The sequence below is a fragment of the Phocoena phocoena genome, chromosome 7 (assembly GCF_963924675.1).
Source record: "Phocoena phocoena chromosome 7, mPhoPho1.1, whole genome shotgun sequence".
NCBI classification, from domain to species: domain Eukaryota; kingdom Metazoa; phylum Chordata; class Mammalia; order Artiodactyla; family Phocoenidae; genus Phocoena; species Phocoena phocoena.
The window spans coordinates 21,308,143-21,323,034 of record NC_089225.1 but is presented as its reverse complement, the minus strand read 5'-3'; the positions used below and the strand labels follow the sequence as shown (position 1 = coordinate 21,323,034).

Below are 14,892 nucleotides of genomic sequence, written 5' to 3'. Positions count from 1 at the left end.
AGAAGTGTCTGTGTATGGTCAGGCCACTTAAGGTGGTTGTTCTCTTGCTCTCTGTACGTCCCCTGCTCCATCCCTGCATGCTTCACCTACACCCAACTCACCTGACTGACCTTCCTGTGAGTATTTCCCCCAGGCCCCAGCTGGTGATTGTTCTTATCAAAGGGGCAGTGAGGGGCGTGCCCCACTACTGGTTTCCTTGGTAACTAATGCCCCCACCTGCGTCAATTCCCCTATAACTGGTAATCTCCCCTAACCCCTGGGAGCGATTACTGCCACCTTGTCCTGCCCACCTTGCACTGCGAACTATTGCTCCAGGACCCTGCTTCAGGCATGTAAACTCCCCCATCCATTAAACCACTGATGCCTCTGTTGCTGACTCCGGGCTCTTTCTTTGGTCTTAAAGCTGGGCAAGTGCAGGCCTTGTAGGCCTACCAGGTGCAGCCCAACACTTCGAGATTTTCAAAATGTCAAGTAGGTAATTAGATGTAGGAGTCTGAAGCTAAAGAGATTATAAATTGTTCTACCTGGACTATTTGTGGTAGCCTTCGAAAAGGTTGTCCATTCTCCAAATTTGACAAGGTAATCTTTGTAAAGTAGCAACTTGGTTAAACTCTAGAAAAGGCTCCCAATTTCTTACAGACTAAAGTCCAAACTCTTTTTAGCATGGCATATGAGAACCTCCCTGACCTGACCTGTTGTTACTTCTTTACCATTCATCACAAAGCATCTTATTTTTTAACTATACTAAACTGCTTAGTATTTTCTGAAACTGTGGTATTGGAAATATGGCTTCTTTCTCCCTAGAATATCCTTATCTTGATTCTCCACCGGCAAACTCCATTCTTCCTTCAAGTTTCAATTTAAGAGTGACATCAGATATTTAAATAAGGTGTACTATGTTCCAAGCATTTTTTTCTCCTAACTGAAGCCTTCTTTGATTGCTTGCTACCTTAGAGAATTCAACACTCCCACTTATGTTTGGTATTCTTATGCATACTTCTTTCATATGTGCTTATTGCCTTGTGTTGCAATTATTTGTTTATAACTCTTATTTTCATCTTAGATTTAGCTGGAAGGTAGGCGACAATGACACAAATTCATCTTTGTTTACCTGGTACTCTCTGTGATACCTATTATATGCCTACTACGTAATAGACACTCAATAATTAGTTGTTGAATGAGTGATTTTAAGAGGCAGTGTTGCATAATAGCAAACATTCAGACTTTCATGTTACTAACTGGTGATAACTTATTTAATATCTCTGAACCTCAGTTTTCTTGTCCTTAATGTGAGGATAATGATACTTATCTTTCTGAGTTGTTTTGGGAATTACAGGAGATTTCCTAAAATTTCCCAGTGTACTGCCTCACAGAAAGAGGTCAGTCAATAAGTGGGTGTTATTTTATCATTATTCTGAAAACAGTTGCCTGTAGAATGAAAGAATCTAGGGTCCTTGCTTTTTTTCTTCTTTATTTTTTCCCTTTTATTTATTTTTTAATCGAGGTATAGTTGTTTAACAATGCTGTGTTAGTTTCTACTGTACAGCGAAGTGGAGTTCCCTGTGCTATACAGCACATTCTTTTTTTTTAAATTTAATTTTATTTATTTTACATACAGCACGTTCTTATTAGTTATGTATTTTAAACATATTAGTGTATATATGTCAATCCCAATCTCCCAATTCATCCCACCACTACCACCCCCACCCCGCCACTTTGCCCCTTTTGTGTGCATACGTTTGTTCTCTACATCTGTGTCTCTGTTTCTCCCTGCAAACTGGTTCATCTGTACCATTTTTCTAGGTTCCATATATATGCGTTAATATACGATATTTGTTTTTCTCTTTCTGACTTCACTCCGTAGGACAGTCTCTAGATCCATCCACATCTCTACAAATGACCCAATTTCATTCCTTTTTATGGCTGAGTAATATCCCATTGTATATATGTACCACATCTTCTTTATCCATTCGTCCGTCGATGGGCATTTAGGTTTCTTCCATGACCTGGCTATTGTAAATAGTGCTGCAATGAACATTGGGGTGCATGTGTCTTTTTGAATTATGGTTTTCTCTGGGTATATGCCCAGTATTGGGATTGCTGGGTCATATGGTAAATCTATTTTTAGTTTTTTAAAGAACCTCCATATTGTGCTCCATAGTGGCTGTATCCATTTACATTCCCACCAACAGTGCAAGAGGGTTCCCTTTCCTCCACACCCTCTCCAGCATTTATTGTTTCTAGATTTTTTGATGATGGCCATTCTGACCAGTGTGAGGTGATACCTCATTGTAGTTTTGATTTGCATTTCTCTAATAATTAGTGATGTTGAACAGGTTTTCATGTGCTTCTTGGCCATCTCTGTCTTCTTCGGAGAAATGTCTATTTAGGTCTTCTGCCCATTGTAGGATTGAGTTGTTTGTTTTTTTAATGTTGAGCTGCATGAGCTGTTTATATATTTTGGAGACTAATCCTTTGTTCGTTGATTCGTTTGCAAATATTTTCTTCCATTCTGAGGGTTGTCTTTTCGTCTTGTTTGTAGTTTCATTTGCTTTGCAAAAGCTTTTAAGTTTCATTAGGTCCCATTTGTTTACTTTTGTTTTTGTTTCCATTACTCTAGGAGGTGGGTCAGAAAAGGTCTTGCTGTGATTTATGTCAAAGAGTGTTCTTCCTGTGTTTACCTCTAAGAGTTTAATAGTGTCCGGTCTTACATTTAGGTCTCTAATCCATTTTTTTAACATCTTTATTGGAGTATAATTGCTTTACAATGGTGTGTTAGTTTCTGCTTTATGACAAAGTGAATCAGTTATACATATACATATGTTCCCATATCTCTTCTCTCTTGCATCTCCCTCCCTCCCACCCTCCCTATCCCACCCCTCCAGGCGGTCAGAAAGCACCCAGCTGATCTCCCTGTGCTATGCTGCTGCTTCCCACTAGCTATCTACCTTACGTTTGGTAGTGTATGTATGTCCATGCCTCTCTCTCGCTTTGTCACAGCTTACCCTTCCCCCTCCCCATATCTTCAAGTCCATTCTCTAGTAGGTCTGTGTCTTTATTCCTGTCTTACCCCTACATTCTTCATGACTTTTTTTCTTAAATTCCATATATATGTGTTAGCATACGGTATTTGTCTTTCTCTTTCTAACTTACTTCACTCTGTATGACAGACTCTAGGTCTATCCACCTCATTACAAATAGCTCAGTTTCGTTTCCTTTTATGGCTGAGTAATACTCCATTGTATATATGTGCCACATCTTTATCCATTCATCTGATGATGGACACTTAGGTTGTTTCCATCTCTGGGCTATTGTAAATAGAGCTGCAAGGAACATTTTGGTACATGACTCTTTTTGAATTATGGTTTTCTCAGGCTGTATGACCAGTAGTGGGATTGCTGGGTCATATGGTAGTTCTATTTGTAGTTTTTTAAGGAACCTCCATACTGTTCTGCATAGTGGCTGTACCAATTCACATTCCTACCAGCAGTGCAAGAGTGTTCCCTTTTCTCCACACCCTCTCCAGCATTTATTGTTTCTAGATTTTTTGATGATGGCCATTCTGACCGGTGTGAGATGATATCTCATTCTCATTTTGATTTGCATTTCTCTAATAATTAATGATGTTGAGCATTCTTTCATGTGTTTGTTGGCACTCTGTTTATCTTCTTTGGAGAAATATCTGTTTAGGTCTTCTGCCCATTTTTAGATTGGGTTGTTTGTTTCTTGTTATTGAGTTGCATGAGCTGCTTATAAATTTTGCAGATTAATCCTTTGTCAGTTGCTTCATTTGCAAATATTTTCTCCCATTCTGAGGGATGTCTTTTGGTCTTGTTTATGGTTTCCTTTGCTGTGCAAAAGCGTTGAAGTTTCATTAGGTCCCATTTGTTTGTTTTTATTTCCATTTCTCTAGGAGGTGGGTCAAAAAGGATCTTGCTGTGATTTATGTCATAGAGTGTTCTTCCTATGTTTTCTTCTAAGAGTTTGATAGTTTCTGGCCTTACATTTAAGTCTTTAATCCATTTTGAGCTTATTTTTGTGTATGGTGTTAGGGAGTGTTCTAATTTCATTCTTTTACATGTACCTGTCCAGTTTTCCCAGCACCACTTACCGAAGAGACTGTCTTTTCTCCATCACATATCCTTGCCTACTTTGTGATAGATTAGATGAGCATAGATGCATGGGTTTATCTCTGTGCTTTCTGTCCTGTTCCATTGCTCTATATTTCTGTTTTTCTGCCAGTACCATATTGTCTTGCTTCCCGTAGCTTTGTAGTATACTCTGAAGTCAGGGAGCCTGATTCCTCCAGGTCCATTTTTCTTTCTCAAGATTGCTTTGGCTATTTGGGGTCCTTTGTGTTTCCATACAAATGTGAAATTTTTTGTTCTAGTTCTGTGAAAAATGCCAGTGGTACTTTGATAGGGATTGCATTGAATCTGTAGATTGCTTTGGGTAGTAGAGTCATTTTCACAATGTTGATTCTTCCCATCCAAGAACATGGTATATCTCTCCATCTATTTGTATCATCTTTAATTTCTTTCATCAGTGTCTTACAATTTTCTGCATACAGGTCTTTTGTCTCTTTACGTAGGTTTATTCCTAGATATTTTATTCTTTTTGTTGCAGTGGTAAATTTGAGTGTTTTCTTAATTTCACTTTCATATTTTTCATCATTAGTGTATAGGAATGCAAGAGATTTTTGTGCATTAATTTTGTATCCTGCTACTTTACTAAATTCATTGATTAGCTCTAGTAGTTTTCTGGTAGCATCTTTAGGATTTTCTATGTATAGTATCATGTCATCTGCAAACAGTGGCAGCTTTACTTCTTCTTTTCCGATTTGATTTCCTTTTATTTCTTTTTCTTCTCTGATTGCTGTGGCTAAAACTTCCAAAACTATGTTGAATAATAGTGGTGAGAGTGGGCAATCTTGTCTTGTTCCTGATCTTAGTGGAAATGGTTTCAGTTTTTCACCATTGAGGACGATGTTGGCTGTGGGTTTGTCATATATGGCCTTCATTATGTTGAGGAAAGTTCGCTCTATGCCTACTTTCTGGAGGGTTTTTTATCATAAATGCGTGATGAATTTTGTCAAAAGCTTTTTCTGCATCTATCAAGATGATCATATGGTTTTTCTCCTTCAGTTTGTTAATATGGTGTATCACATTGATTGATTTGCGTATATTGAAGAATCTCTGCATTCCTGGGATAAACCCCACTTGATCATGGTGTATGGTCCTTGTAACGTGCTTTTGGATTCTGTTTACTAAGGTTTTGTTGAAGATTTTTGCATCTATGTTCATCAGTGATATTGGCCTGTAGTTTTCTTTCTTTGTGACGTCTTTGTCTCATTTTGGTATCAGGGTGATGGTGGCCTCGTAGAATGAGTTTGGGAGTGTTCCTCCCTCTGCTATATTTTGGAAGAGTTTGAGGAGGATAGGTGTTAGTTCTTCTCTAAGTGTTTGATAGAATTCGCCTGTGAAGCCATCTGGTCCTGGGCTTTTGTTAGTTGGCAGATTTTTAATCACAGTTTCAATTTCAGTGCTTGTGATTGGTCTGTTCCTATTTTCTATTTCTTCCTGGTTCAGTCTCGGAAGGTTGTGCATTTCGAAGAATTTGTCCATTTTTTCCAGGTTGTCCATTTTATTGGTGTATAGTTGCTTGTAGTAATCTCTCATGTTCCTTTGTATTTCTGCAGTGTCAGTTGTTACTTCTCCTTTTTCATTTCTAATTCTATTGATTTGAGTCTTCTCCCTTTTTTTCTTGATGAGTCTGGCTAATGCTTTATCAATTTTGTTTATCTTCTCAAAGAACCAGCTTTTAGTTTTATTGATCGTTGCTTTCGTTTCCTTAATTTCCTTTTCATTTATTTCTAATCTGATCTTTATGATTTCTTTCCTTCTGCTAACTTTGGGGTTTTTTTGTTCTTCTTTCTTTAATTGCTTTAGGTGTAAGGTTAGGTTGTTTGTTTGAGATGTTCCTTGTTTCTTAAGGTAGGATTGTATTGCTATAAACTTCCCTCTTAAAACTGCTTTTGCTGCATCCCATAGGTTTTGGGTCGTCCTGTTTTCATTATCATTTGTTTCTAGGTATTTTTTGATTTCTTCAGTGATCTCTTGGTTATTAAGTAGTGTATTGTTTTGCCTCCATGTGTTTGTATTTTTTACAGATTTTTTCCTGTAATTGATATCTAGTCTTATAGTGTTGTGCTCGGAAAAGATACTTGATATGATTTCAATTTTCTTAAATTTACCCAAGGCTTGATTTGTGACCCAAGATATGATCTATCCTGGAGAATGTTTCATGAACACTCGAGAAATGTGTATTCTGTTATTTTTGGATGGAATGTCTTATAAATATCAATTAAGTCCATCTTGTTTAATATATCATTTAAAGCTTGTGTTTCCTTATTTATTTTCATTTTGGATGATCTGTCCATTGGTGAAAGTGGGGTGTTAAAAATCCCCTACTATGATTGTGTTACTGTCAGTTTCCCCTTCTGTGGCTGTTGGTATTTGCCTTATGTGTTGAGGTGATCCTCTGTTGCGTGCATAAATATTTGCAGTTGTTATATCTTCTTGTTGGATTGATCCCTTTATCATTATGTTGTGTCCTTTTTTGTCTCTTGTAATAGTCTTTGTTTTAAAGTCTGTTTTGTCTGATGTGAGAATTGCTACTCCAGCTTTCTTTTGGTTTCCATTTGCATGGAATATCGTTTTGCACCCCCTCACTTTCAGGCTGTATGTGTCCCTAAGTCTGAGGTGGTGTCTTGTAGACAGCATATATAGGGGTTTTGTTTTTCTATCCATTCAGCCAGTCTATGTCTTTTGCTTGGAGCATTTAATCCATTTACATTTAAGGTAATTATCGATATGTATGTTCCTATTACCATTTTCTTAATTGTTTTGGGTTTGTTATTGTAGGTCTTTTCCTTCTCTTGTGTTTCCTGCCTAGAGAAGTGCCTTTAGCATTTGTTGTAAAGCTGGTTTGGTGGTGCTTAATTCTCTTAGCTTTTGCTTGTCTGTAAAGGTTTTAATTTCCCCGTCAAATCTGAATGAGATCCTTGCTGGGTAGAGTAATCTTGGTTGTAGGTTTTTCCCTTTCATCACTTTAAATATGTCCTGCCACTCTGTTCTGGCTTGCAGCGTTTCTGCTGAAAGATCAGCTGTTAACCTTATGGGGATTCCCTTGTATGTTATTTGTTGTTTTTCCCTTGCTGCTTTTAATATTTTTTCTTTGTATTTAATTTTTGATAGTTTGATTAATATGTCTTAGCGTGTTTCTCCTTGGATTTATCCTGTATGGGACTCTCTTTGCTTCCTGGACTTGATTAACTATTTCCTTTCCCATATTAGAGAAGTTTTCAACTATAATCTCTTCAAATATTTTTTCAGTCCCTTTCTTTATCTCTTCTTCTTCTGGGACCCGTATAATTCAAATGTTGGTGCGTTTAATGTTGTCCCAGAGGTCTCTGAGAATGTCCTCAATTCTTTTCATTCTTTTTTCTTTATTCTGCTCTGCAGTAGTTATTTCCACTATTTTATCTTCCAGGTCACTCATCCATTCTGCTGCTTCAGTTATTCTGCTATTGTTCCCTTCTAGAGAATGTTTAATTTCATTTATTGTGTTGTTCATCACTGTTTGTTTCCTCTTTAGTTTTTCTAGGTCCTTGTTAAATGTTTCTTGTATTTTCTCCATTCTATTTCCAAGATTTTCGATCATCTTTACTATCATTATTCTGAATTCTTTTTCAGGTAGACTGCCTAATTTCTCTTCACTTGTTAGGTCTGGTGAGTTTTTTCCTTGCTCCTTCATCTGCTGTGTGTTTCTCTGTCTTCTCATTTTGCTTAACTTACTGTGTTTGGGGTTTCCTTTTCGCAGGCTGCAAGTTCATAGCTCCCGTTCTTTTTGGTGTTTGTCCCTAGTGGCTAAGGTTAGTTCAGTGGATTGTGTAGGCTTCCTGGTGGAGGGCACTAGTGCCTGTGTTCTGCTGGATGAGGCTGGACCTTGTCTTTCTGGTGGGCAGGTCCATGTGTGGTGGTGTGTTTTGGGGTGTCTGTGGCCTTATTATGATTTTAGGCAGCCACTCTGCTAATGGATGGGGTTGTGTTCCTGTCTTGCTAGTTGTTTGGCATAGGGTGTCCTGCACTGTAGCTTGCTGGTCGTTGAGTGAAGCTGGGTGCTGGTGGTGAGATGGAGATCTCTGGGAGATTTTCATCGTTTGATATTACATGGAGCTGGGACGTCTCTTGTGGACCAGTGCCCTGAACCTGGCTCTCCCACCTCAGGCACAGCCCTGATGCCTGCCTGGAGCACCAAGACCCTGTCCTCCACATGGCTCAGAATAAAAGGGAAAAAAGAAAGAAAGAAAGAAAGAAGAGAGCAACCAAACCAAAAAACAAATCCACCAATGATAACAAATGCTAAAAACTATACTTAAAAAGACCAAAACAAACAAACAAAAAAGGACAGACAGAACCCAGGGCAAATGGTAGAAGCAAAGCTATACAGACAGTACCACACACAGAGTCATACACATACACACTCATAAAAAGAGAAAAAGGGAAATAAATATATATATCGTTGCTCACAAAGTCCACCTCCTCAATTTGGGATGATTCGTTGTCTATTCAGGTATTCCACAGATGCAGGATACATCAAGTTGATTGTGGAGATTTGATCCGCTGCTTCTGAGGCTGCTGGGAGAGATTTCCCTTTCTCTTCTTTGTTCACATAGCTCCCTGGTTTCAGCTTTGGATTTGGCCCCACCTCTGCATGTAGGTTGCCTGAAGGCATCTGTTCTTTGCTCAGACAGGATGGGGTTAAAGGAGCAGCTCATCCGGGGGCTCTGGCTCACTCAGGCCAGTGGGAGGGAGAGGTACGGATTTCTGGGTGAGCCTGCATCAGCAGAGGCCAGTGTGGCGTTGCACCAGCCTGAGGCGTGCCCTGTGTTCTCCTGGGGAAGTTGTCCCTGCATCATGGGACCCTGGCAGTGGTGGGCTGCATAGGCTCCCCAGGGATAGTGGTGGAGGTGTGGATAGTGACATGTGCTTGCAGGTGCTCCTTGGTGGCGGCTGCAGCAGCCTTAGCGTCTCATGCCCATCTCTGGGGTCCGTGCTGATAGCTGCGGCTCATGCCCATCTCTGGAGCTCCTTTAAGCAGCGCTCTTATAACCCTCTCCTTGGGCACCAGGAAACAAAGAGGCAGGAAAAAGTCTCTTGCCTCTTTGGCAGTTCCAAACCTTTTCCCGGACTCCCTCCCGGGTAGCTATGGCGCATTGGCCCCCTTCAGGCTGTGTTCATGTAGCCAACCTCAGTCTTCTCCCTGGGATCTGACCTCTGAAGCCCGAGCCTCAGCTCCCAGCCCCTGCCCGCCTCGGCGGGTGAGCAGACAAGCCTCTTGGGTTGGTGAGTGCTGGTCAGCACTGATCCTCTGTGCGGGAATCTATCCGCTTTGCCCTCCGCACCCCTGTTGCTGCGCTCTCCTCCATGGCTCCGAAGCTTCCCCCCGTGCCCTCCCGCGGTCTCCACCCACGAAGGGGCTTCCTGGTGTGTGGAAACCTTTCCTCCTTCACAGCTCCCTCCCATTGGTGCAGGTTCCTTCCCTATTCTTTTGTCTCTGTTTTTATTTTTTCTTTTGCCCTACCCAGGTACGTGGGGAGTTTCTTGCCTTTTGGGAGGTCTGAGGTCTATATCAGTGTTCAGTAGGTGTTCTGTAGGAGTTGTTCCACAGTAGATGTATTTCTGATGTATTTTGAGGGAGGAAGGTGATCTCCAAGCCTTACTCTTCCGCCATCTTGAAGCTCCCTCTGTTGGAAGATGTTTAATCACAGTTTGAATTTCATTACTTGTGATTGGTCTGTTCATATTTTCTACTCCTTCCTGGTTCAGTCTTGGAAGGTTATACCTTTCTAAGAATTTGTCCATTTCTTCCAGGTTGTCCATTTTATTGGCATAGAGTTGCTTGTAGTAGTCTTATATGATGCTTTGTATTTCTGCGGTCTCTGTTGTAACTTCTCCTTTTTCCTTTCTAGTTTAATTGTTTTGAGTCCTATCCCTCTTTTTCTTGATGAGTCTGACTGAAGGTTTATCAATTTTGTTTATCTTCTCAAAGAACCAGCTTTTAGTTTTATTTATCTTTGCTATTGGTTTTTTTGTTTCTATTTCATTTATTTCTGCTCTGATCTTTATGATTTCTTTCCTTCTACTAACTTTGGGTTTTGTTTGTTCTTCTTTCTCTAGTTCCTTTAGGTGTAAATTTATATTATTTGTTTGAGATTTTTATTGTTTCTTGAGGTAGCCTTTCATTGCTATAAACTTCCCTCTTAGAACTGCTTTTGCTGCATCCCATAGTTTTTGGATCATCGCGTTTTCATTTTAATTTGTCTCTAGGTATTTTTTGATTTCCTCTTTCATTTCTTCAGTGATCTCTTGGTTATTTAGTAACGTATTGTTTAGCCTCCATGTGTTTGTGTTTTTTCCGTCTTTTTTCCTCTTATTGATTTCTAATCTCATAGTGTTGTGGTCGGAAAAGATGCTTGACATAATTTCAATTGTCTTAAATTTACCAAGGCTTGATTTGTGACCCAAGATGTGATCTATCCTGGAGAATGTTCTGTGTTCACTTGAGATATGTATGTTCCTATTACCATTTTCTTGTTATTGGTTTGTTTTTGTAGGTCCTTTTCTTCTTTTGTGTTTCCCACTTAGAGAAGTTCTTTTATCATTTTTCGTAGAGCTGGTTTGGTGGTGCTGATTTCTCTTAGCTTTTGATCGTCTGTAAAGCTTTTGATTCCTCCATCGAATCTGAATGAGATCCCTGCTGGGTAGAGTAATCTTGGTTGTAGGTTCTTCCCTTTCATCACTTTAAATATATCATGCCACTTCCTTCTGGCTTGTTGAGTTTCTGCTGAGTAATCAGTTGTTACCTTATGGGAGTCCCCTTGTATGTTGTCATTTTTCCCTTGTTGCTTTCAGTAATTTTTCTTTGTCTTTAATTTTTGTCAGTTTGATTACTGTGTGTCTCGGTGTGTTTCTCCTTGGGTTTATCCTGCTTGGGACTCTGCACTTCTTGGACCTGGGTGGCTATTTCCTTTCCCATGTTAGGGAAGTGTTCGACTATAATCTCTTCACATATTTTCTTTGGTCCTTTCTCTCTCTCTTCTTCTGGGACCCCTATAATGCGAATGTTGTTGTGTTTAATGTTGTCCCAGAGGTCTCTTAGGCTGTCTTCATTTCTTTTCATTCTTTTTCCATTATTCTGTTCCGCAACAGTGAATTCCACCATTCTGTCTTCCAGGTCACTTATCCGTTCTCCCTCAGTTATTCTGCTATTTATTCCTTCTAGTGTAGTTTTCATTTCAGTTATTTTATTGTTCATCTCTGTTCTTTAATTCTTCTAGGTCTTTGTTAAACATTTCTAGCATCTTCTCGATCTTTGCCTCCATTCTTTTTCTGAGGTCCTGGATCATCTTCACTATCATTATTCTGAACTCTTTTTCTGGAAGGTTGCCTATCTCCACTTCATTTAGTTGTTTTTCTATGGTTTTATCTTGTTCCTTCATCTGGTACAAAGTCCCCTGCCTGTTTATTTTGTCTATCTTTCTGTGAATGTGGTTTTCCTTCCACAGGCTGCAGAATTGTAGTTTTTCTTGCTTCTGTTGTCTTCCCTCTCCAGCAGGTTCTTATTAGTTATCTATTTTTTACATATTAGTGTATATATGTCAATCCCAGTCTCCCAATTCATTCCATCCCGCACCCGCCTGTCCTTGCTTTTAAAATAATTAGATATTAGATATGGCAGTTTTTTTTAAAGCCACATTAGTGATTTCTAAAACATTATATAATTTTGTAGTTTACTGAAATTGATCTTTTATCATTTTAGAATATTTAATTTTAGTAACAAAATGTGATTTTAATTTATCAAATTTAGTTTGTAGCTTACTGACTGACATTCCATAAATATAGCTATATCAGATAAAACATGTAAGCTGAGTGTATACTGTTATGTAAGCATGAAGTATGTTTAGATATGAAATTTACAAGTCCTGATCAAATCTGAATAGTTTCTGAGACTGAGTATATGATTTTGTGTGTAATCACTGAAGATATTTCAGTAGGCAAGAGACATCTTCATTGACTGCCTTTTTAAACTCATAATCAAACTGTTGTTGTTAGTCTGTGTGTAACTGAGCAGGACCCTATGGGGCCTTCCTGGGACAGACCGCTCCCCTATATCCTCTCCTTTAGCTTCTCTATGAAGTATCTATATAATAGTATCTGATACATGTTTCCTGAGTGGTTTTACAGGGGCTAAAACCCCCAGCAAATGGAAGAAATTAACTACTTGATGACCATGAGTACATAGCCCCAGGCTTATAGGTGCCTAAGGATTGATAATGTTAACCTCTGTGACAGGGCCCTGTTACTTCACCATCAACCAATAAGAGAATTGTACATGAGCTGATCACATGCCCTGGGATGCCCCTCCCTCAGTGTGCCTTTAAAAATGCTTTGCTTAAACCCATGGGGATTTCAGATGTTTTGAGCACGAGTTGCCCTGGACTACTTGCTTGATGTCCTACAGTAAATGCCATGCTTTCCTTCATCACAACCTGGTGTCAGTATATTGGCTTTACTGCATGTCAGCATGTGGACCCAAGTTTGATTCGGTAACTTGTGGTTTTTGGATCCATGTACTTCAGAGCAGAGGTGTCCAGTAGACCTCCATATTCACCATTTGTGGGAACTAGGAATTTATTCAAGCTAAATTTGTATTTCCAATAAGGAACTTGGAATTACTTGTGTTAATACTTGGTTACCTCTGTACTTACTTAACTTGGGAAAGGTATTTACTGGGGTTACTAGATTCTAGTCCTCCTCCCTCACCTCTGAACACCTGCTTCCTATTATCAGTGGATGGAAGAACAGAAGGAGTGAGTAATCAAATCTTTTGTCATAGGTCACCCAAGATTTAAGATATTTTATTTTTACAACATTTACTTGTGTCCATGTAGCTAAGTTGCCATAGTAATTAGGATCATTTCCACTAACAATTTTTGTTTGACTAGGATGAATTTATAAAATTGAATTATCTAGATTAACTGAAATTGTTTTTTGGGGTGGGGGGTTTTTGGTTTTTTTTGCGGTACATGGGCCTCTCACTGTTGTGGCTTCTCCCGTTGCGGAGCACAGGCTCCGGACGCGCAGGCTCAGCGGCCATGGCTCACGGGCCCAGCTGCTCCGCGGCATGTGGGATCTTCCGGGAGCGGGGCACGAGCCCATGTCCCCTGCGTCGGCAGGCGGACTCTCAACCACCACGCCACCAGGGAAGCCCTGAAATTGGTTTTTTTTTTTTTTTTTCTGAAATTGTTTTTAAGTTGAACAGAAGATTTGATTGTGACTATGTATTAGGAAGAATTTTCCATAGTAGGCCTCGTTTCTAGCTTAGAACTTTCTATGGTATTCTAATACCCTAATATCCTAATGTGGGGCCTTCATCCATATACAATAAACTACCCCGTCTAATCTTAATCACTTTTCAAACTGTGTCCCCATTTTCCCTGCTATAACTTGAACTTGGCTTACTGTCTTTCTGTCTACCTACATGCTGACTTCTACATTCGAATGTACAGCCCAGCTGATGCAACATGTTAGTTTCTTAGTTCCTCTACTGCCATATTTCCTGTCAACATTATTTCCACACTGGTTCAGCCATGTACTCCAGTGGTCCCACCTTATACTTTTTCATCTCTAGGAACTATTCTACCTCTAGACTGTCTAATCATGGTCCTCGTCCTTTGAAGTTTTAATATAACGAATAATATTGGCTGTATGGTGCCAGGTACTGCTCTAGGTGCATGGAATACACTAGGAAACAAAACAGACAGAAATGTCTGCTCTTACGAAACTTATGCCTTAGTGGGGAGAGACAGACAATAAACAAAACCCATAGTAAATATGTAATTATATAGTTTTTACAAGTTGATGAATGTTATCAAGAAAGAAAAAGTAGAGCAGGGAAGATATAAAAGGGAGTTCAATTTTTTTCTGTTTTTCTGTTTTAAAAATTTTAAACTTTTATTCTCAAAAAACTTAAGACTTATTAGAAGGTCCCAAGAATTGTGCAAAGGACTCCCATATGTCGTTGACCCAGAATCAAATGTTGTTAATATTTTGCCACATTTACTTTAAATTTTTCTGTCAAAAATATGTAACACTTTATGAATTTGTGTGTCATCCTTGTGCAGGGGCCATGCTAATGTCCTCTGTATTGTTCTAATGTTAGTGTATGTGCTGCCCAAGCAAGCACGAGAGTTGCAATTTTAAATAAGGTCGTCAAGTTAAGTGTTCATTGAGAAATTGATATTTCAGGAAAGACTAGAAGGAAGAAAGGGAAGTAGCCATGCAGATATGGGGGCAGTGCGGGAGCAGGGAGAGTGGTTTAGGTAGATGGACCAGCTAGTATGGAGTCCTAAGCAGGAACATGGAGGGATATCAGTTTGACAGAAAGGAAAAAGTGAGGTAGAGAGGTAATAGGAATAGGGTAATAGGTGATTGGCAGATTGTAGAAGGGCTTATAAACCATTAATAGAGCTTTTCCCCAGTATAATCAGGAGCCACTGAGGAGTTCTGAGAAGTGATATGATCAGACTTACTTTTTTAATTAGGAGGTAGAGGTGGAGGTGGTAGGGAATGGTGGGATTCTGGGTTTATTTTGAAGGTAGAGCCAACAGGAGATGCTGATGGATTACATATGCAGCATAAGACAAACAGTGAAGTCAAGGAGTTGGTATGAGCCACTGGAAGGACGGGAGGGGGAAGGCCCTGGATGGAATATAGTTTGAGAGAAAGATCTGGAGTTCATTTTGGCCATATTAAGTTTGAGAGGCCC

At 39.5% G+C, this 14,892-nt stretch overlaps 1 non-coding gene across 1 annotated transcript; it reads right to left on the bottom strand.

Moving 5' to 3' along the window:
• Positions 1–14,203: 14,203 nt before the first annotated feature.
• Positions 14,204–14,310, bottom strand: LOC136126210 (U6 spliceosomal RNA). The gene has a single exon (XR_010656098.1). It is a non-coding gene; the product is annotated as a U6 spliceosomal RNA (small nuclear RNA).
• Positions 14,311–14,892: the final 582 nt, after the last annotated feature.